Genomic DNA, 17,862 nt, shown 5'->3' with positions numbered 1-17,862 from the left:
GAGACAACCTGGCGTATGAAAGTTATACTGGTCGAGTTTCGATGTCTATCGGAATGAAAGGAATTGTTTTCCCATGTGATCATCATCATTTTCGTAGTCTATTTCTATTCCCATTATTTCAACTAACGGTAGTTGGACTCAAATTTGGACATTTTAGGCACGGCAAGATTTGCATTGCCTTCTCATATACTGAACGGGTTGTCACTTATGATGAGAAATGGAGCGTTTGCCGTATCTGGATATCCAACCAAATTCGGTGTTTGGCATCGCCTTATTTCTATTTTTAAACTGGGTCGCAGTTTACATTAATTCTAATCTTGTCTAGTCCCTGAAATTTCCACTTACACATTTGGATTCATTTCTCTACATTATAAATAATGTTGTGAGGATAGAAGTTAGTGAATGATTGTGGGAGAGACATTCAAAATTGATCATCAAGTATTTTGATCAACATTGATTAGCCTCTGAATCCTGATTGCTTTTCTCGAGTGTTCCGAACATTTAATTCAACTTTAAATATAATAGATTCAACTACAAACTTCGTATTGATCTTACTCAATCAACTATGATTATAATATTTAGATTCAACTGTAATGGTATAATTGATTCAACTGTGAATATGATACAATCATCCACAATTGTATGATTGATTTTAGACATTCAACTATAAATATACAAACTGCTGATTGACATTACGCAAACAACTATGAATATAACAGATTCAACCATAATGGTATTATTGATTCAACTGTAAATATGATAGATTCAACTACAATTGTATGATAGAATTTTAGCTCTCAAAGATAAATATAATAGATTCAACTATTTATATTCAACGATAAATGTAATAGATTCAACTATTTATATTGTTGATTTCTTCAATAGCCTTGATTTTAACAACAATTTGTGTATTCGTTCATATGAGTGAAGCGCAAAAATATAAAAAAAAAATGATAAATTCAACCGCAACAAAAACTTTTCTGTGGACAAACGACGGCCAGGCAAATGTTTTCCGGGGAATTCGAGGAAAAATTTCCGGGAGCATGCGGACCGAATCAATCGTCCGTAATAAAAATCACCAGACGGTGTTTCCAGCTTCATCCGTAGCTCCAGGAAGAAATTGTAAGTTCCTGAGAAGTGAAACCATAGCTAGGTGACCGTTCCCGGCTCAACTGATGGTTGCGGGGATAGGTTCAAAGAAGAACCTATAGTGGACGTTTAGGAATTAGCATCTAAGGTTGGGTGCGTATACCCAAAAGTTGAATGGTGAGCTCCGTTCAGTTTTTTTTTTTAATTATTATTGAATACAAAAAGTCAACCATATGATATAGTTGAACATACAATATCTATAGATAAATGTATAAAACCAATCATATGATATAACTAAATTTTACTATATTTATAATTGAATGCACGTTTCAATCCGAGAGAACAGTTAGTCGAGAATCAATCAGAAATATAGTTCAATAGAAACTGAGTATTGTTGAAAAAACTATACTTTACTCTCCGTGTTATTTCACTAAAAAAAGTAAATTTATCTATTTAAATGGTTTTGTCTTATTGAAAATCGATGTAAAATAGAGAAAAACTTGAATAATTTTGATGATGAAGTTGATCAAATCTTAAATCCAGACAATTTTTGACGTAATATAATCTCTTTCACTGGAAATTGGATTTCGTGCAATGTTTTGCGGTCGCAGTTATCCGTACAAAGGTTGACTGAAAAGACGTTAGCGTGTAGAACTCCGACAGATTTTACACGCTAACTTTTGGCTACCCCTTAACGAATACTTTTGACCCGTTATTCAATAAGACTGGGAGAACTCCTTTTTCAGGATTAAGTCCCTTTACCCTTTAAGGGGTACTCAGCATGATAACGGTTGTAGCGGGTCAAAACTACCCCTTATTTTGAAAGAGCTCGATTGAGGGATGTGAGCAGTTTCAAGTGACAGAGCCAATCATGTTTCATGCAAGGAAATATACAATTAGATGATAAAAATTATTTATTTTCCAATTAAGTATCACTAGCAAAATTTTAAAAAATCTTTTGCGTATTTTTCAATGTCCCAATTTGGCTGCTTGTGGGGACACACAAAGTTGGACCTTCAACATGAGGACGGAATCGAATTCTGAAATTCATTTAAATTTTATATTATTTGGTTTTACTTTTAATTTAATTGTTTTAAATGAACTCACCCTACAACCAGCCAAAGACTGGAAGAGACTTTTAATCATCCACATGTCCGTAGCTCCCACATAGTTTCCGCAGTTTTCCTTCAACTTGCTACGGGACAATCTGTTGGAAAATATTTTTATATTTATTATTATTTAATGATTGAGAACAAATTCGTTGAAAAACTTACCGAATCCTCCTCATCCAGTTCAGTTCCTCTTGCAGAGGTAAATTTTCACAAGAGCAATTTAAATTCAAAAGCTTACAAAGTTCCAAGACTACCCTTAATGACTGGACTCAAGCTTTTCAAAATAAAGGGTAATTTTGATCCGATATATTGACCCGATATTTGACAGATCACGAAGGTTCTCAATAACGGGTCAATTTAACGCCTTTAAGGGGTAGCCAAAAGTTAGCGTGTACACTGATTTGACAGGTCGCATAAATGTACGAGTTCGCACAAATGTCGCAGTCATGAGTGCGCAGTCCAATTTAGTGCGCTGCGATTAATAAGATAATTTATTTTGTAAGCTATTTTGTTCAAATTTAAAACACAAACAAGTTTTGACATAAAAAAAAAATTCATTTCAAAGTGCATGGAGCCTCTAGAACACCCAAATTTCAGAACTTTTTTCATCAAACCTAATACAACATCCTCCCTTCAAGTTTGGGTATAGACTGCATACCCGAGCAACCAATTTATTATGGGCATTAAAAGTTACTTCCGAAAAGAACATGCTATCGAATCGTCTTGAGTGTTCCAGAAGTTTTCAAAATGGATTGAAAGTCACAAAAAAAGAGCAAATATGTACGTAAAAATGTACGTAAAATGTACGTAAAGTCACAGAAAGTGCACAAAACTACTTAAAACGTGATTTAAAAGTCACAAAAAGTCCATTGCTTTCTTGCTTTTTTGTAAATCGTTTCCCCCATTTCGTGAATTATGAAATATGATAGAACATTTTAAAAAGTCACATCATATAAAACTAAATTTGTATTATTTTAAAATTGTTAATTTTTTTTCCTGAAACGGAAACTCTTCAAGCAACCAAAAAACGCGTAACTTAAATGAAGGCTTTGAAAGTTAAATATTAGCTGACCAGAGAGAAAGGACTGCCATATTTCTTTGAGTGTACTCAATAACGAACATGAAAGTTGCAGAAGTGATCTTAAAGCGTACATTAAGTGACTTTAATAAAGAAGTTCTGCCCACCTGTTGTTTCTAGGCGTCGATTAAAAAGCGGGCGTTGAAGAACAAATTTATGTTGGAGAAAGATACTATGGTAAAAAAGCACTTGGCGATAAGTTAATTTTATTCGTCATTCAACTTAATATACTCATGCCTTTTAATGAACTGAAAGCTTTCAATAGGAAGTAATAAGTAGGAGTTAGTAGAATAATTTTTATGGTTCACCATAACACTAGTTTAAAGTGTCTTCCAATCAATTCCTTTAACCCCTCTCTTTACCAAAATTATTTTGTTAGGATGCAGAGTTAACCTCGGTCTCAAAGCACAAAATAGATCTCTCATCACTTTCTTTTCTTCCAATCTATCCATTGGCTACTAGGACGTGGCCGGCGCCGTTATTGACGTTCAAAATTGAAGCATCAGTTTTGGGCTTGTTATCATAATTTGGAACAAGTAATGTATGTATGTATGTATGTATGGTTCCCCCATCGGTAGCAACGACCTGCCTATGTCTGTGTGGTTGGCCTGAAGGCTTCCACGGCCGATGGTTCGTCGAAAGAAGGCATCCAACCTTCAGAAACCTGCAATGATTGGCTACCACTCCGCTTGCAATAGTTTCTTCAGGTTATCCCCAGATGCATTCCATTTGGAAAATATATAAATAACTAGCTGATCCCATACGAACTCCGTTTCGCTTCAAACTTGGAATATGTTATTAACAGTTTGTATGAAAGTCAATTGCCAAGCATTTTCCAGATGCACTTCCGAATACATTGTTAAGTAATAATCGCAAAAATATTAGACGATCACTTTTCTGAAGTCTGCTACTTCATTTGAAATCCAAAATCAATTGACCGTGGCGAAAACCCCCGTGTATAAATTTCGACTCGATCGTTGCATAAAAACGCAAATTTTGCCAATAAAATAAACCGCTTTTGATGACCTCTTATACAATCTTTGGTATCTGAAATCCCTTCCCTCAAAACTCCCGTGTGCAAATTTCCTAAGCAATCCATTGCATAATAACGTCAATATTGCCGAAAACAGTGGAAATTTAATTAATGTGTACGACCCCTTTCGACGGCCCCTGGCAAAACATTTGACATCTGAAATCGATTGCCCGTCCCTGAAAACTACCGTGTGCAAATTTTCATCCCAATCCTATGTATAATAACGACGATATTGCAAAAATATGGAAAGGTTAATATGGACGACCCCCTTCGCCGACCCCTTACACTGAATTTGGTACCTGAAATGGATTACCCGTCCCTCAAAACTCTCGTGTGCCAATTTTCATCTGAATCCGTTGTATAATAACTACAATATCGCTTTAACAGTGAATTGTCAATTTGGACGACCCCTTTGGCCGACCCCTGACTTTCATTTGGATCAGTTAAATCTATTGTATATCCCTAATAACTCCTATGTGCAAATTTTCATCCCAATCCGATGTATGAAAACGTCATTATCACTAAGATATTGAAAGTTAATATGGACGACCCCTTTGGACGACCCCTGATTCCCTATTTAGCATCTCGAATTGATTGCTCGTCATCCAAAACTACTATGGGCAAAGTTTCATCTCAATCCGATGTATAATAACGCCAATATCGCAAAAACAATAAACAGTTGATATGGACGACCCCTTTTGCCGACCCCTGACCCAAAATGCAATGCCAGAAATCGATTGGCCATCTCTCAAAACACTCATGTGCAAATTTTCATCACAATCCGACGAAAAATAACGTCAATATCGCGAAAACAATATTTGTCTTGTATGGACGACCACCTTCAGAAGGGGCCATCCGAAAATCCGAAAACATTTTTCATCATTCCTGGTCCTAATGAACATACATGCCAAATTTCAGCTCTCTAGCTCTTAAGGCGGCTGAGTCTATAGAGGACAAACAAACAAACAAACAAACCCACAGAAATTGCTTTTTATATATATAGATACTAGCTGATCCCGTACGAACTTCGTTTCGCTTTAAATCATTGGTACGTCAAATTGAGTTTAGAAAATGAATTCGAAACATTCTTTCGACAATTTTGGGGAAAAATTCAACAGTGTTGAAATTTGCTACTATTACTATTACTTGAAATTCTAATTAAACGGTTGATTGGCTTTTTATTAAAATTTATGTAAGAGTGTTTTCTTCTCGATCGGTTGCAAAATCTAGACATTATGGCAGAAATATGTACTATTTCTTTATGTGCACGACTCTTTTGCTTGACCTTCACACTTAAATTGGTATCAATTAACTGCCTCTAACAAAATTATTGCACAAAACACTGAACTTTCGATGAAACCCTCTTTTTATGTCCCATGGCCCGAAACTCGATAATTGAAACCAACTTTACGTTCCTCAAAACTCCCTTGTGCCATATTTTCTTTTCAAATTATGTGTAAAATAACGTCAGGAACTTGAAAACAGTGAACAGTGAATATAGACACCCTCTTCGCCGACCCTTGACATGGAACATGCTACCTGAAATCAATTGCTCATAGTTTATAACTCTCATCTGAACATTTTCATCTCAATCATGATCACGACAATATCGCGAAAACAGTGAGCAACTGACATGGACGGCCTTTTTTTTGACCACGATTCAAAACTTGACACCTGAAATCAATTATCTTTTCTGTTATGTGTCAATTTTCATTACAATTCTATGCTCAGTCAAGAGAATATCGTAAAAACAGTGAACAGATAATAACCCCTTTTGCCGACCCCTGAGTCAAGATTTGAAACCTGAAAGCAAAAGAGCGTCCCTCAAAACTCCTATCCGGAAATTTTCATCTCAATCCAATGTAGAATAACGTCAAAATCGCAAAAACATTAATCAGTGAATATGGACGACCCCTTTGGTCGACCCTTGACCCTCAATTTGATAGCTGTAATCGATTGTTCGTCCCTCAAAACACTCATGTGCAAATTTTCATCACAATACGAACTATAATAACGCCAATATCGCAAAAACATTAATCAGTGGATATGGACGACCCCTTTTGCGACCCCTGACCCAAAATTTGATAACTGTAATCGATTTCTCGTCTCTCAAAACACTCATGTGCAAATTTTCATCACATTCCGGTGTACAATAACGCCAATATCGCAAAAACATTAATCAGTGGATATGGACGACCCCTTTTGCCGACCCCTAACTCTAAATTTGATAACTGTAATCGATTTCTCGTCTCTCAAAACACTCATGTGCAAATTTTCATCACAATCTGGTGTATAATAACGCCAATATCGCAAAAACATTCATCAGTTGATATGGACGACCCCTTTGGCCGACCCCTGACCCTAAATTTGATAACTGCCATCGATTTCTCGTCTTTCAAAACACTCATGTGCAAATTTTCAACACGATCCGACGAAAAGTAACGTCAATATCGCGAAAACAATATTTGTGTTGTATGGACGACCCCCTTCAGAAGGGGTCATCCAAAAATCTGAAAACATTTTTCATCCTTCCTGGACCTAATGAGTATCCATGCCAAATTTCAGACCTCTAGCTCTTAAAACGGCTGAGTCTATAGATGACAAACAAACAAACAAACAAACAAACAAACAAACAAACAAACATACAGAAATTGCTTTTTATATATATAGATAAAATATAAAAATGATAAATATTAAATACAGTCAATATGAAACATACAAAATATAATATGATAAATTTGAAAAGGGGAAAAGAAAAATATCTTTATATAATCCAATCTAAATACATTATCAAATCACAATTTCTACACAACGGTTACTCGCAGCGCTTGCTGAATAAAATAATTTAAAGTGAAATGTCTTATCAGCGGAAATGAATGAAAATATATTCACAAAATTTGCTTTTGAACATATTTGCTGTCAAACTTGGTAAAATTTGAAATGATGGCAACGCTGAATGAAACTGAATATTCATCATTCGAGCTTCTGCTATTCGCCACTATGGTATTTATTTATTTATTTATTTATTTATTATTATTAATTCATCGAACAATTGTGTTTAAATGAATAACTTAACGATCACAAAGAATTAAACAATCTTGATTGGTGTAACCGACGAACAAAACGACTTGATTTAGGACAGCAATGTCGTTTCTAAATAACAGCAGATAGAGAGAGCAGAAAATATTCAAAATGGAAAGAGCTCACCAAATTCCCGCTGCCACCAAAAGGAACGTGCTCAGCTAACTACAATCCATAACGACCTGGATGTACTTCCCAATCCGATTCCGTCAATGAAAACTCCACAATTTAGCACTTTTCCGAGACAAAAACAGAATGCGGCCACTTTCAATTTTACCCACTTTCTCAAATCACATAGGCCTTTTCTCTCACTCGCACCAATAAATAGCAATTGTAGGAGAATCTAATCAAAATGCAAAAATAAGAGCAGCCATTTTTTCCATAAAATAACCCCATCCTTCATTTCTCCTATCACACACGTATTTAATTGATGCTGCCTTTCCGAGCCATATGGTAAATTTCAAAAGCCATTGCGTAGCTTTCACTGAGTTCGGATTAATCTTCAGAAAAACACACAAGCTCGTAATCAAACGAAGCAAAACCATTCAACCACACACTCTAACTCGGACGAACAAGAAAATTGAACCGTACCGCATGGAGTCTCACAGACAACTCATTTGATTTTGGAACGAGTAATGCATACATTTTCTACAACCATGCATTTCGGGTTTTACGGTTTAAGGTGATGTGAGTAGTTAATCAAGCTAAGCTAAGCTAATCAAAGCTAAATTCAGCCCACCTGTTGTTTTTTAAATGTAAAATGTATTATGTATTAGATTTTTCTTAAAACAGTCAGCAATTTCCTTAATATTTTAAGAGGGTTAAGTCGTGTTTTCCTCAGTTGTATTTTACAAAATTCCCCAAAAACAGTTTTTCGCATAAAGCTCAAGAAGAGATTTGTGTAAGAAGAATTCACTTAAAACTTCGCAAATCTTCAGAATCTTTCAAATTAAAGTAGTTGGCATTTTACCCCGCTTGGGCATTAAGGACAGAAAAACAATACTCCGGTTTGGTGGGTGGAAGTTAGTGTACGATTTCCGACACAACAGGAACAGTTTTCAAGTGATTGTTATGAAATTTAATACACGAGCATATTTCGGTGTAATAGGAAAATATATTGGTTTGATTGACCCCTCCAAGTTTCAAAATAAGACAGAGGGATGCATACAAACATTGTGTAGGGCTAAGTGGGGTAATTATGAACAAGGGGTAATTCCGAACAAACGCCATAAGCGCCGTTAGGGTCAAAGTAGGATCTCAAAACTGATCAAATGTGATAGTTTGTCATTCTATAGATAAGTTACAGTAATAACTTGCAAACCTAACTATGTACATTTTGTAGTTACAGCTGTTAATAAAATTCATGTCTCTGAGAAACGGAAATCGTTTTGAGATGTGTCTGATCAATTGACTCCCTCGTCAATGTGAATGGTGATAAAATGTTCTTTTTAAAAGTTTTAAGTTCAGTTATTGATGCTTGATGTGGTGTGATAAGATTTTCTGTTGAAAAAAATTTCCACCTACGCACAAAGAAGTATTCATATTTACCCCATATTTTTCAAGATACGGGGTAATTATGAACACGTTTTTTCTGAGCATTGGTTGATGGTTAAAATTCACTTTTTACCGTTAAAATCACGATAGCCATTCTAATCGTGAAAATAAGCCTGAAACATTAATTTATAACTTTTTCAGATTTGTGGGTTTGTGATTATATGAAAAGATGCCTCCCACCTATGTAAAACTGAAAAAAGCCCATAGCTTTTCAACAGCAAATTTAAAAAATCAACAAATCTCACTTCAATGCACTGTTTAGAGGGGGTTTCAATCTAGGAATATAGCCAATATCAAAAGTCATCACGAAACAAAAATCGTAACAGTGTTCATAATTACCCCATAGACAAGGGGGTAATTATGAACAAACGGGGTAATTATGAACAAACGTTTTACGCCCACAAGCTGCAACTTAAAAATAAGAAAAAAAAATCTCAAATGGAGAAGGGAACCAGCCATTTATTTTTGGTTACTTTCCAGAATTTTAAAATTTAAGAGATACTTGTTTGAGCGGATAGTATAAAAAACTGAGTAATTTTGTTCATAATTACCCCACCTAGCCCTACCAAGTTCACCAGAAAATTTAAATATTAAAAATATTAAACAAAAATTTATCAATGATTTCAAGAAATGTTCTAACTTTTTCATAAATTTTTTTTTATCTTTGCACACTTTTTTCAGTCATGTATTGATTTATTTTTTTTTTACCACAGAAGCAAAACCTTTGCAAAATCATGATATTTTACACAAACTCACCTGGAAAAGGCAATTGGAATCTGGTTGGAACCTTTTCATGAGAAGGCATCTCGAAGAATTTGATCTCTTAAATCCGGTGCACAGATTGCGATCTTTGGAACTGATCATTATTAGTTATTTACTTGGTGTCTACTAGTCAGGCAACACTTTTTGCCTGCCGGAAATGGATTTTTTGCATTATTTCAAGAGTCTGCATTCAGTTATCCCCAATAACCATAGACTTTTTACCATATTTAAGATCAAGGGTTGCACTCCGATGAATTGGTTTGAACTTCGTGTGTATCCTAGAGTGGCTCCTATACTTCTTAACCATTTGGTCCGAAAAAAAAATCAGAAAAAATCAACAGTTAATGAGCTTTCAAGTCAAAATCAAGAATTTTCAAGGGGCAAAATGCGTAAAAGGAGAAAATTTGTGCAAATTTTTTTTACCATGTCTTTTGCATTGTAAATATCTCAAACACACGTTAACTTAAAAATCTATCAAAAATAGGTAAGATAGTCCTTTTTATAACCAACACAACGCTACTAAAGTTTTGCATATCCGAGCTCTATTAACGTAGCTATCACCGAAATAAAGTGCCCGGATACTAAATGATCATAGCCTTATTACAAAAAATGACACCTGATGATGATCATTTAGGATTCGGGCAGTTACAAACGTGTGTATTTTAAAAACTATTCATTTGATCGAAAAACTTTCTATGGAGGAAATGAAGATGTTAATATGAGATGAGATGAGATTTTTTTTTCTATGACATTTCTGCTCAAAAATGCATGAATTGAAAAAAATTGAAATACTCATTATTTTTAAACACTATTAGAATATTCATTCTTATGTTCGTTTTTCTAGTTAAATAGAAACTAGTTTTTCGTGATAAATATGTACATCCTAAAATCTTTCAAATGATAATTAGGAATTGTATAAAGAATCCTTTAGTACAAAAATAGAAAACTTACTTTCATCGATGGTTGCAATCTTAAGTTTGCATCAAAATCTAGTGAACTTAACTTAACATTGCTAGTAATTCTGCCGCATGTAGCCGGGCAGGGCAAATCCGGGCTATTTTATTTAAAATCTGGCTAAATTAGGACAACCAATTTTCAAATTTTAAAAACTCAAATCAGTCATTATTCGGGATAATTTTACAAAAATCCAAGAACTATTCAACAAAAATAAAGGAAAAAAACGACTAATTTTTTTTAGAAGAAAAAAACAAAACCAAATGTTGAATTATATTTCAGTCTCTCAAAAAATCGTTTTTGTTTATTTTAATAAATCGTAAAATTCCAATTTTGGGAGACTAAATTGAAAGTTATAAAGATGCTATTTATTTTTTTTAATTCGCGATAAAATGTAAATATATCACGAGAAAAATTGTTTTTTTTAAACAAAATTTGGGCGGCTGGACCTTTCCTATTTTTTTTTTAAATATCCGGACAAGTCCGGGTAAAATCGGGTAATCTGGCCAGCTTAATTTTGCTTATGTGATTTGAACTTAAATTTTTTTTTCTAAGAAAGCCCAATAAATCCAATTTTCAAAGGTAAAAGTAAAAGACTAAAATTTTGAAACATAAATCGGATTTATGCAAACTCGATTTTAGATAAATATTTTAGTTTGAAATTTGATTCTTGAAAACAGTGCAATGTTAATAATGTTGATCAATGCGCTAAAACATATGGAATTCCCAGAAATTTCTTAAAGTGAAGATACATGTTTCTTTATCATCAATTAATTTTCATTAAAAATCAATTCCTACGGATGGATTTTTTTTTCCACAATGAACTAAAATTCTACTAAATTCTACTGTAATTTTCAGTTGCAAACGATCTGACTTTGGTTAAATTCTAAAATCGAAGTAACAATCAAAATGATCATCCTGTAATTTCTTGCAATTTAAATCCTTTCCGAAATAGTCATCTTGATAATTTGATTTCGATTGTGCAACTCATTTGCGTGCTGAATCTGAATTTTGAACTTGAATTGAAAATTTGAATTGACAATCTGTTTCGGAATTTCTATACGTTTCCTGAAATGTACAAAAAAAGAGTTTCTGATTTTCGAAATTTGAACTAAGAATTGAAATCATTTTCGTAGCCCTTAATCATGAATTCGGATGTTTTGGGATTCAATGATTATTCTTTGTTTCAAAAACGTATTCCTCATCCGACTTGCAAATCTAAATAAATAATTACATCGCTATTTTGAAGCTTTGTTATATTTGAATATATGCATAATAATAGAGTTTATGAGCTAAGAATCTGAATATGACATGAAAAATCTTAATTTTTAAAAACTGTAATTTTTTTAAAATAATATTTAATAAATGTAAAAAAAGCGTTTGAGTTTCGAAAATCATGCATTAAATTTTTTAGGAAATGTTAAACCAAACTCGATCGACGATTTAAAACACAGCTATTTATTTCAATTTTTTATGATGATTCGAACCGAAAACAAGAATCCTAAACTGGATAGCTAATCCGAAATTTGTAAACACAAATACAATTTATATTTTGATAGTAAGGAACCAGAATAAAATTTAGTGTTAGGAAAAGAATTACTATCCATAAATTGGAAAATTTTGAAAATCTGTAGCTAAATTCTGAACCTGGGATTAGTTTTCTAGGTTTTGAAGTCAGTTTTGAGTCAAGATTGTTACTATCGAATAGCCTTACTCCATCATCAAAATTTGATCAAAAATTTGTAATTTTGAGTGTAAAGTAGAATACCTCGCATGCTTTGGATGGACCCTCATGGGGGGCGTTTAACCCCCAAAACCCCCCCCGTTCCTACGGCCATGATGAGATCTAACGTAAAAATATATAAAAAAATAACTGTTCATTTCAAGAAATACTTTTACTTTATCAAAAATCTCGTTTTTCATCTTTGCACACTTTTGTCAGTCATGTATTGATCTAATAATTTTAATACAGAAGCAAAACCTTTGCAAAATCGTGATATTTCACAGAAATTCACCTGGAAAAACCAAGTGGAATCTGGTTGGTAGGAACCGTTTTATGAGTAGGCATCTCGATGAATTTGACCTCTAAAATTCCTCTAAATTTTTGTGTTTATCAGAACACATATGTAAGATTGCGTAAAAACCGGATGCACAGATTGTGATTCATCGAACTGCTCATTTTTAGTTATTTGCAGGGTCTTTACTAGACAGGCAACACTTTTTGTCTTCGGAAACGGATTTACTCCATAGTTAAGGGGTCTGCATTAAGTTACTCCCAATAACCATAATTTTTTACCATATTTGAGATCAAGGGTTCCACTACGATGCTTGGTTTGAACTTCGTGAGCATCCAAGAGTGGCTTCTTATACTTTTTAACCATTTGAGCCAAAAAAAAAATCAGAAAAAATCAACAGTTCATGAGTTTTGAAATCGACAAGGAAGAATTTCTAAGGCAACTGTGCAAAATTATTTTTGCATCGTTAATATCTCCAACACACGTAAAGTTTTAAAAATCTGAAAAAATAGTTTTTTTTCTGGAATTTTCATCCTGTCGGATGATTCATCCCTAAACTGGATAAATAGGCAAGATAGGTAGTCCATTTTATAACCAACACAACGCTGCTTAAGTTTGGCATATTCGAGCTCTAGTAACGTGGCTATCACCGAAATAAAGTGCCCGGATACTAAATGATCATAGCTTTAGTCTAGTTTTGCTATAAATTTAAATTCTACATTAAATTTTGCTTTCTGTTTGATGTTGATACCTAAATGTGGTCTCAGTTTGCGTTCGAATATAAATGTATATAACGCCTTAATTATGCCTTATGCCTTATGATATTATGATCTCAGTTTGCTGTTAATCTGGGCATCAATATCAGCTCGGGACATTCTTCCAAAATTAGTTTATGAAACATAAGCACCAGAAATACTGTTCTCCTGTGTAATCAATGAAAAAGATTTCAAACTAATGTTCATAAAACATAATACATGTTTTGACATAAGGAGACAATTTATGATGTTGAAAGTTATGTTTCATTTTTAAAATGGAAGGACCGATACAAAATCAATGTCAAATAATAATTGGGTTTGTTGAGCATTTGGTAGTATAAGAAAGTAATGTAACATAGTAATTGAAAAGGGAAATAAGTTAGAAAAGGTTTATTTTTTTCAAGATCATTACCTTTTCATTGAACTTAAGGTAGAACGAAGCCTAGCAGGTCAGCTAGTTTATTTTTAAATTTTTTAACTCCTAAATTTTAAACATCTGATCAACATATAATGACTGATTTCTATGTTACGATATCAGATTGTTGGGTTTTTAATATTTCTAAATTAAATTATTCAAAACTTGGCCAATGAAATTCAAATGAAAATTATTTTCAGTTAATAGTTGGTACAACTTTAATCGAATCAAAATGGAACCGATGAAAGTTCAGCAGGTGTTCTGCTGAATGAACCCGTTTCCTATTAAATCAGCAACAAAAATCTAAGAAATAATTTTCTCTCAAAGAATTAAACTCTCGATGTAAAACAATTTCATTGAACAAAAAAATTTCCCGGGACCGAAGAGAAATACCAGGATTCTGCTGCTGCTGCCGAGCTGTTGTTGTTGCTTCCTACTCCCACATTTGGGGCGGCCGCAGCCCACCACACAATCAATGCGGAGCAGCAGTACTCTGAATGGAGGTAAAAAAAGCTTCTAGAATTATCCTCCCGCATAATACGGCTGAGAGTAGCGATTTTACTACACATTTCCACTCTTTAATGGTTGCTAGGGATTTCGTGTTTAAGTGTGTATTGGTGTATTTGTACGAGTCCTCGGCTCATTCAGAGCAGCGAATGGGTGTGTGTGGGCGTTCAGTTCGTGAGAAAACGTGGGTGGTGGAAAAGTCGATGCAAGGTGGGTGTTTTTCTCTTTACACTCAGACACACACACAATCGCCGAAAAAGGCTACCGACTTCAGACAAATAACAAGGACTTCGGTCTCTGTTTTGATGGGTTTTATGCTTTCGGTGTATTGGTTTATTTGAACTTTGGATCGTATGTAATCACGCCCGGAATGTCCTTATAGGTACCTGGTTGTTGTTTGGGGAGGCGAAATTTGTGAATGATGAGCCCCCTTCTCTTTTGCTGTTTGGATTGCTTCAATTATTTACCTAGTAATGTGTTGTTTTTTGCTGTGCTGCTTCCCCGCACAAAGCTAGTGAAAATAAACGCTTAAAGTTCAAAGTTTATACTCGATCACAATGCAATTTAATACCCTGGGGGTGCATACTGGAAACAATCGATGTAACGCAGATTGATTACCATTAAAAGTGTTTGTCAACGATACTTTTTGTTACTTTGTATAACTATAATTGGTAAATGGTCAATGGAATGCAAATGACAATTTTACAGTACACTTGATGTAAGTAAACATCTGGCAAATGATGAAAATTTCAAAATTAGATTAAAAATGCTATAAAGATTGAGATACCTCTAAAAGAAAAAAAAGATTGAGACTCAGATTTCAGACTTGAAATGAAGGTTCAAAAATTCCGACTAAAAAAGTGTTATCTGACGAATAATCAACTCCTCTGAATGGAAAAATAAGCATTTAAATAGTTTTGAATATCTTAAAAATTATTCATTTTTTTTCGCTGGCGCCCCGCCTCGTCTCTTTATAACACACAATGAATGAGCGTTATGCGAGGAATTGCATAATTTTTGAAGATATTTGAGCCTCTCAGATTCGAAGGGGTTTCAATTCAAAGATAATCAATTTTGAGTTGATATATAAAAATAAATTTTTGTCTGTCTGCCTGCCTGTCTATTCCCTATAGACTCGGAAACTACTGAAGCGATTTGTATGAAACTTGGTAGGTGGTATTGGAGGCTAGCAAGGGGAGGGTTCCTGTTATGGTTCGAGACCCCTCCCTCTCACAGGAAGTGGAGAAGGAATTTAAAAAAAAAGACAAATGTTTGTTTAATTCGAGAATCGACCAAGCAAATGGTACCAAATTTGGCATGGTATGGTATTCGGGTACGATCAATGATTATTTAATTATTTGAGACCTCTCCGTTCTTTCAGTGGATGAAAGGAAGGGAGGACATTTACAAATGGAACCAAATTTGGCATGAGAAGGCATTAAGATACGAGAAATGCTGAGTATTTTGCACTCCACCCTTCTTCCAGAGAAAAAATAGGAAAAAAGGAGGTAGGCTCCCTTACAATTTTATGAATAATCAGTTATTCTAATCGAGCATATAAAGCCAAATTTGGCATGGGAGGGTATTTGTATATGAGAATTGTTTTTATGGTTATTTGAGACCCTTCCTTCCTCCAATCAGGAAAATATACATATATCTAAAATTTTTGTACCTATTAAAGGAGAGCTAATCGAGCAAATAGGATCAAATTTGACATGGGAGGGGAAAAAGTTTCTTTTGATATTTGGTACCACTCCCTTCTTCCAGTGGGGGATAGGAAAGGGGAGGAGGCTCATTTAAAAAAATGGAACCAAAATTACATGGAAAAATACTAGGAACGAGAAGTAATTCTATAATTATTTGAGACACCAACCTTCTTCGCGGGGAGAAGGGCAACCATACAAGTTTTTTTGCGGTATTAATCGATAATTTATCAAGCAAAAGTGACCATATGTATTTAATAATAGAGGTTGTTAGCGTAAGCATAACTTGAGATACTTCCTTTTTCTGGACGAACTCGAACCTGACAACAAATGCGAAATGTGACGTTTATCAGACACAAATAATTTTTTTGATGGTTTTTATTTTTTTTATTTCTGGGCAGTTTTTTATCCCGGAGTATGATTCATCCCTCATTTTTATCGTAGTTCGTGTGACCTTCCAACTTCGAAAGGGAGAGAGGGTGGAGAATCCATTCCAGTAAAACATACATTTTAAATAGTTCAAGAACTCATTATGTTTATCAAAACAAAGAAAAAATTCCAGAACCTCAAAATCAAATTTAAATATCGAGCATCCGTAATATTTTTTTTTCTTTCGTTTCGATAAGAGTCGTTTTACCATCCTTATGGCATTCACGACTCAATATCAACGTTGCAGTTGACGGACAATTATTGAAAAACCTATCCGGTACAACTGTGATCAATGTTTACTCATGGGCTCGAACTCGTGGACATCAGTTCAGAATGCAACTGACTTGCCAACTGAGGTATATTACAAGCCTTTTCAGTTAAAAAGATGAAATCATGTTTTTATTGCTTTTCGAAATTCCACTTGCAGCTCTCATTTTAAAGTGGTTGCTTCTGAATCATGAGGACATTTGAAAGATGCTACAAAAACATCAATACCAAAATTCAAATAACTTTTTAAAATTTAACTTATTTTTGGAAGGTGTAGTAAAGCACACCGGGTCTGCTAGTCACTGATAAAAAATACTTTTCACCATAAAAAAAAACATGGCAAGAACAAGAAAAGTTTTGTTTCCAAACTGATTTTAAAGCCTTTTAACAAATTTTAATTTTAAATATTATCAAATCAATTTCAAAACATTTGGTGAAATGCGTGTTGACGATACAAAAGTAAAAGTAAGGTTGTAAAACAAATTTCTAGAAAAACACTACCTAAGTAACACAGATTAAGCCAACTAGCATTTGAAAATTTTATTATGGCATTTCATATGCCGTATGTTTTATAACTGTTGTATTATGGTCATGAAATGCTTAGAATATTGATTCAACCATTTGTTTTTAGGTAGGTAGGTGAAAACGCTAACAATGCTTTAGCCTAATATAGGGTAACGGACTTATTTTGGATCAGGGGACCTATTTTGGACCACCTTGTCTAGCTGTCTAGTGAAGCAACTAATAATGAAAAAAAAATGGTGCATTACATCAAGTGCCCGAGCTTAACTATATTTGTTAAAAAATTTCATGATTAGTTGCTTTATGAGAGAGCTAAACAAGGTGGTCCAGAATAGGTCTCCTGGTCCAAAATAAGTCCGTTACCCTATTGTTTAAGTTGTTTAGAAAGAGTTCTGAGTGCTTTACTAAAACTAGAACAAAACATAAACTAAGAAGTTTGTTCCAAGCAACTTTTTGCATGTTTCATAAAGGCCGTATTTGATTTTAAAACCGTTATTAGGATACAGCTGGGGGAGGCAAATAGAAATTTGCTGCATTTTTTTTATTACTCGATATAAAACTGAGCTGTTTTTGAAAAGAGTTGTAA

The sequence above is a fragment of the Uranotaenia lowii genome, chromosome 2, assembly GCF_029784155.1.
Source record: "Uranotaenia lowii strain MFRU-FL chromosome 2, ASM2978415v1, whole genome shotgun sequence".
Classification (NCBI taxonomy): Eukaryota; Metazoa; Arthropoda; class Insecta; order Diptera; family Culicidae; genus Uranotaenia; species Uranotaenia lowii.
This window is presented reverse-complemented; position numbering follows the sequence as displayed.